At 40.5% G+C, this 7099-nt stretch overlaps 1 long non-coding RNA gene across 1 annotated transcript; it reads right to left on the bottom strand.

Annotated features, from left to right (window-relative positions):
- Nucleotides 1-3702: 3702 nt before the first annotated feature.
- LOC109393966 (uncharacterized) lies at nt 3703-4400 on the bottom strand. The gene is made up of 2 exons (XR_002126362.1): nt 4249-4400; nt 3703-3840 (listed from the first exon to the last, which is right to left on the bottom strand). It is a non-coding gene; the product is annotated as an uncharacterized LOC109393966 (long non-coding RNA).
- Between the last annotated feature and the right edge of the window lie 2699 nt (nt 4401-7099).

The raw sequence follows: 7099 nt of genomic DNA, 5'->3' as shown, positions 1-7099 counted from the left end.
TGCCTCACCCGGGAAGAGCACAATGATGGTGCCAACTTGGGCCAGTGAAGCAACGTCCTCCACAACTAGACTGAAGAACAAAATGACAGCAACTTGTCTTTTTCCCTTCCCCCAATTCCCCAGCGCTGTTCCCATCCCCCCAATTCCCCGATAAAAATCTTTAAAAAAAACATAATGAAGAAAATATCTGGGAATGCTTACAAGTGAGAACTCATTAAATCCTCCCAAGTAATTATAACAACAACGACAAAGAATCATGGCTCATTCTCTAAATCCACATATAGTATGTCAAGAAGAAAGTAATCAAGGCTTCGCATTCCAAAACAATAGCAGAGTAGAATTTTTTTGAAGGATCTTTCATGACTTTCTCTTTAGAGTCATCACCCTGTTTCAGAGATTTACAGAAGTGTTAACATACCTTACTAAACAAAAATATGTCAGAAAAATAAAAACTAATTTCCCTCATTTTCTCCTTTGATCTTCATTTTTCTCCAGGATCATGGACCCTGTGGAGCAGGTTCTTCCAGTTTCCCTCAGGGGCCAGCACGCTGCTACCCCATGTGGGAGGAGCCAAGACTTGGACTGTTCTAACTGCACCAGTTTCTAAGAGTGTGGGGCTCATACAAAGTAGGCAAAAAACCTCCTTCTTTGACTGCTGTCCCTTTTTAATTTATTTTTCCAATAGGGTTTAAATTAAAACAAAAAAACAGAATTGTCAAAAAGTGGCTTTTAAGTAGTTTTACTGAAGCTCAATTAAAACATGAAGCAGAAAAGTCCAGAATCTAACTCATTTTTCAACCCGTGTCCTCAAAGTATTTGTTATTGAATGATGAATGGCTAGGGTATGGGGAGGGGATACAGAAGTGCTCTGAGGTGAAAGGCAATGTGGCTAACTTAAGCAGATGAATGAAGAGGGCAGAATCAGGTCAGTCAGGAAGGCAGGCTACCAGCCTAGAAAAGGAAAAACATTAGAAGACAGAAAAAAGATACTAATTTAAGCCATGTTGCCAAACACTGGATATGATATAGCCTCTATTGATTACTGATAAGATGAAAATGGGAGAATTACCCATTTGTTTGTTTTTTAATTACTGTTGTAATATGTTGTGGTCAAAGTGTAGATTGGGAAATAAAATGTAAAATCTAGAAATAAAACAGGGAAAGCATAAGAATAAAGTATCCTTATTTCTAAACATTGCCATCTGCTCTTCAGTCAAAATTATATACAAATCGTTCACGTGGTGTTTAAAATGTAATGAAAAAATATCCTCTTTGCACTCACTACATCAAGTTTTAGTCAATTAGTTAGTATCAAAAATAAGACTTATTTTAGTACCAAAAATAAATATTATCACGTTTAAACAATTAAATCTCTAGAAAAAATTGAACTTTAGATTTCTGGAATCAATTCCTTTGTCACTTCAGAAATATACATTTTTGTGCTCTTACACATTAATGTGAGTTAAGAGTTCTACAGGAGGAAACATAGTGTAGTAGAAACTTGATGGAGCTCTCCACGCCTCTGGAGCTAGGTGGGAGATGTCTGCTGAAAGACAAGCTTACAAATCGGGAGAAAATAGGCCAAGAGAATGAAAGAATATTAAAGCACACTTTTTAAAAAAAATTTTTTTTTTTGGCCTCTGCTCTGTATTGATTACTGTAATAAAAGGGACCTTTACAAATATAGGATCTTTTTTTCCTTCCATAGAGGATTTCATAAGAGAACAAAAGGAGACAAAGTCACCCATGCTAGAGGATCTTCTGGCTGCGTTCTCTTCCGGAGTACTCTTTCCTTATCTCAGATAGAGCTGTCTCTGGGGATTACCTGTTTAGATTTAGAAAGGTTTAGCTCAACCTTTTTAGACTGTCTTCAGTAAGGCATTTAGCTCGTTTCTTTAGGGATAATCCACAGCTTTCCAGAAGGGAGCGGAAGAAAAACATTTAACAGCCACTGAGCTCTGTCTCTGCTCCACCTGTATGTAAACTGTCACTAGAGTGACACTTCAGCCTCTTACACTGCGATGTTCTATACATTCTGGAATGCGTTCAGGCTTCTGGGCTGAGGGAGCTGGCTAGCATCTGAGCTTCTGCATCTTTGCCTCTGCACGCCTCAGATGTGAATTCTCTCACTGAAAAAAACAGATGGTGGTGTTTCAAGCCACCACTTCCAGTGGAAAGGTAGATGTGAAAATAAAAGAGAGCCTGGGGAAAACTGCGGGGTGTGAGAGGGACCTACCATTTGAGCTCAAAATAAAATATGAATGAAAACAGGCTTATGGTGGACATTTTCTGTACATTACCTAATAGGAGAAAATAATAGTTACATAGACTGGTTGCAAATATTTTCAGTCCAAAAGGAGAACAACAGCACTGTTTTCTCTCTGAAGTGTGTCCCTTTTAAAACCACTAGATATCAGGATAGGGTCACCTTCACCAAACCAGAGACCAGTGAGATTCAACTATCAAATCTGAATTGCATAATTTCTCCCAGAAAATACTGTCCAACTCCTGACAGCACAGTATAAGATACATGAACTTATTCAAAATATATTTTATAATTACATTGGTAAACCAAGTCTTAGGAGGTATTATTCATGCCTGAACTATGAAAACTGGCTAGAAAGTCACTATATATTTTATTAAATTTTGAAAGCAGCTTAGAGAACAGAAATAGTGTCTAACATTTACTTCAATAGAAAAGGCAGAATGTGGAGAAAAGGGGGGGAAGATGATGTGATTTGAATATATTACTGCAAAACTGAATATATTACTGCAAAAATGATATAACCAAATATTTGCTTTGAAATAGATAAGGACATGACTAATGCTATTCTAGTGTTTGGGAACATCTAAGGAAGAACTAAAATCTCCTTTATGTGCATTCCAGAGACATCACAGGTATGTCTCATTGGACATGACAATCCTATTCAGTGCAATATCTCCCCTTGAAAAGTGTTTCTGAAGTTAGATTACAAAATGAGCCGCAGTGTCTTAAAGTGAAATTTGTAATTAGTCGTTGAAATTAGAATGTCCTAAATGTCATCCAGAAGATTTCACCCAGAAAATTCTTTCCATGATTACTGGTACAAGACAGAGTCCATGCAAATACTGAGGAGCTACTTATTAAAGACAATAGCAGGAGTACCTAAAAAGACCAGTTTCTGGTGAGAATCTTTTTTCCATGTATTTGAGAACCACACGTAGTCATAGTTATACCCAGAAATAAAGAAGGTGAAGCACTCAAGACCCATGAGCCAAAAAAATGCATATTTGCAATTGTAAGTACAACACTGAAAAAAATACCAGTAAGGGACCATAAGGTGGCTTTATTTCAGTAGATTAGCTCTAAATCTGCAAGATGTTCTCAAAAAGAGCAAAGAACTGAGGATATATTTAAGAGATGATATATAGCTAAGAAATTATAGGAAAGCTGTAAATTCATAGACATTTTGCAAGAGTGATAAACTCTCCTTACTCGTACCACTCACCATTTAATTTTAACAACACTAAGAGGAAAAAAAAAAGAAAGCCAAGTTCATACAAACATAAAATATCCAGGCATCTTTTCTTAAATTCCCCCACAGTAGCCCTAAGACAGAGTAAAACTGTAAAACATCATCCACTGATGTTAATAGCAACTATTCTAGAATGGATATGTTTGTGTTTTAATGGTCGCATTTTGAAAGTGACTTCATCTCCTACCCTCTCTTCCTCAGTGTCTTCCTTCAACATTCCAAGCACATTCCCCACTCAAAGCCTTTGCTTGCCATTTCCTCCGAATAAAACACTCTCTCGGAGATCCAAGATGGCGAAATACATAAACACTGCGACTGCTTCCTTCTGTGAATGCATTAAAATTACAACTGAATTATAGAACGTTCAACCTGGAGAACCATCTGAAATCTGGCTGAACAGAAGTTTTATAACTAAGGATATAAAAAAGCCACATGGAGACTGGTACGAGGGATGGAGACATGAAACAGGCAAGCCCCAAACCTCCATGTGGTGGATGAAAATTGGGAGGGGTATCTCGGCCGCAGAGGTTCCCCCCCAGAGGAGCGAGGGACTGGACAGCCACACCAGGCTCCCCAGCCCAGAGTACTGGTGCCAGGAAGAGGAGCCCCCACAACAACTGGTTGCGAAAAACAGTGGGGATTCTAACAGTATGGGTGGGACGGGAGGCTGTGGGAAACCCAGGCGTCCTTTTAAACAGCCTGCGCACAAACTCTGCCACTCACAGGCACTCACCGTGGGCTCCAGCGAAGGGATGATGACTCGAGAGGCATTGGAGGCATATGAGGGGGGCTGAGGTCTGTGGCTTCAGGGCAGGACTGGAGGACAATCACCATTTTCCTGTGAGATCCTCCTGTGCAGCCAGCAGGTGGGCTCCATTTTTCCTGTGTTGAGCCTGCCCCCACAGGGCAAATCTGAATCTGATTGGCCTAGTGAGCTCCACTGCCCTATTCTGCTGACTCACTGAGAACCCGCCCTACCCAACTTCCCCAATGCCAGAGGCACTTTCTGGTGAGCAGCAAGCCCTGCCCACATTGCACTCTCTCTTGGAAAACTATCAGGATCCCAGGTGGGCAGTGGCTGGCCTCTATGTGCTCTGAGACTTTTGCTGAGTAGCTCCAGGCTCAGCACTGGCACCAAACCAGAGTCTACATTAACCTGGTGACCACAATTCTTCCCACTCTAGTGATTCCCTGAGACCCTGTCTCACCCGACTTGCCTACCACACGAGGCTTTACCAGTGGCTGAAACTTAAGGGAGCCAGCAGGTGGCAGCAGGCCTTGGGGTGTCCTGGCTTTTTGTGGAACTACCCCAGGACTGGGACTGGTGGTAGCCATCCTTGGTTTGCAGTGTGTCCTCTCCTGTGTGCCTCCAACTTTAGCACAGACAGTGAACAACTGTGACTAGCTTTATAGCTCTTACCAGGTAGTCCCCAGCTGGTCACAAGCAATGGTGACCTGGGCCTGCACCAGACCCCTCTCAGGAGGCCCCAGAACAAACATACCACAGCACAGCAATGCCTAATTAGCCCCATAAGTGGAACACAAAAGAGAGGTCTCAACAGGTATCAGAGCCCACTGGGGTGAATCCCACTTAGTGGAGTAAGCTCACCCACAGCAGCCTATAAGCCATGGAAGTGGCCAAACCTCACAGCCAATCAGCCTGAGGGCTAGTCCCACCCATTGATGTGCCAACAGCAATCAAGGCTCAACAGTAACAGGACGGCACACACAATCCACACAAGAGACACTCCTGGGGCATTCAGAGCAGGTGACCATGGAGACTGTGCCAGGGCCGCACAGGACACCTACTACATAAGGCTACCCCGCTGAGACTAGGATACATAGCAGATCTACATAATACATAGAAACAAACACAGAGAGGCATCCAAAACAAGGAAACAAAGAAATACATCCCAAATGAAAGAACAGGAGAAAACTTCAGAAAAAGAACTAAATGGAATGCAGGCAAGCAACCTACCAGATACAGAGTTGAAAACAATGATTATAAGGATGCTCAAGGAACTTAGTGAGAATTTCAACAGAGAGATGATAAGCATAAAAAGGGCACAGGAACCATAGAAAAGAACCACTCAGAAGTTAAGAATGCAATAACTGAAATGAAGAATGCACTGGAAGGAATCACCAGCAGTCTACATTAAGCAGAGGATCACATTAGTAATTTGGAAAACAAGGTAGTATAAAACACTCAATTAGAACAGCAAAAAGAAAAAAAAAATGAGGATAGGTTAAGAGACCCCTAGGACAATGTCAAACATAACAACATTCGCATCATAGGGGTTCCAGAAGGAGATGAGAGAAAGTAAGGGATTGAGAACATATTTGAAGAAATAATGACTGAAAATTTTACTAACCTGGTGAAGGAAATAGACATACAAGTCCAGGAAGTGCAGAGAGCCCCAAAAAAGGTAAACTCAAACAGGCCTCACCAGGATATATTATAATTAAAATGACAAAGGTTAAAAACAAAGAGAGAATCCTAAAAGCAGCAAAAGGAAAGCACCTAGTAACTTATAAGAGAGCCCTTATAAAATTGTCAGCTGATTCCTCAATAGAAACTTTGCAGGCCAGAAGGGACTGGCACAAAATATTCAACATGATGAAGAGCAAGGACCTACAACCAAGGGTACTCTAACTAGCAAAGCTATCATTTAGAATCAAATGACAGATAAAGAGCCCCCCAGACAAAAAAAAAAAAGCTAAAGGAGTTCATCACCACCAAACCAGTAGGAATGTTAGAGGGACTCCTTCAAGATGGATAAAAAGAAAAGATCAAAATTATGAATAATAAAATGATAATAACTATATATCTATCAGCAATTACTTTCAATGTAAATGGATTAAATGCTTCACTCAAAAGACATAGGTCTGAATGGATAAGAGAACAAGACCCTTACATATGCAGCTCACAACAGACTCACTTCAGATTGAAAGACACACACACAGACTGAAAGTAAAGGGATGGAAAAAATTATTTCATGAAAATGGAAACAAACAAAAAAGCTAGAGTGGCAATGCTTATACATGACAAAACACACTTGAAAACAAAGACTATAACAAAAGACAAAGAAGGACCCAGTAATCCCACTTCTAGGTATTTATCTGAAGAAACACAAGTGCTACTTTGAGGAGACATGTTCATCTATATGTTCATTGCAGCACTGTTTACAATGGCGAAGATGTGGAGGTAGCCTGGGTGTCCATCGATGGAAGAATGGATAAAGACGAGGTGGTACATACATGCAATGGAATATTGCTCTGCCATGGAAAAGAATGGGTTCTTGCCATCTGTGGCAGCATGGATGGACATGGAGGGTGTTGTGCTGAGTGGAGTGTCAGACAGAGAAAGACAGGTGCTATGTGATTTTGCTTATATATGGACTCTAAAGAACAAAATAAACAAAAAGAACAGAAACAAACTCAAAGACACAGAAAATATTTTGATGGTTGCTAGATGAGAGGCAGATTGGAGTATGGATGAAAAAAGGGGAAAGGATTAAAAAGTACAAATTGGTTGTTACACAGTAATCATGGGGATTTATAGCATAAGGCATATAGTCAATAGT

The sequence above is a fragment of the Hipposideros armiger genome, unplaced genomic scaffold (assembly GCF_001890085.2).
Source record: "Hipposideros armiger isolate ML-2016 unplaced genomic scaffold, ASM189008v1 scaffold_401, whole genome shotgun sequence".
In the NCBI taxonomy this organism is placed as follows: domain Eukaryota; kingdom Metazoa; phylum Chordata; class Mammalia; order Chiroptera; family Hipposideridae; genus Hipposideros; species Hipposideros armiger.
The sequence above is the reverse complement of the archived record's forward strand: the minus strand, read 5'-3'. Positions and strand labels throughout refer to the sequence as shown.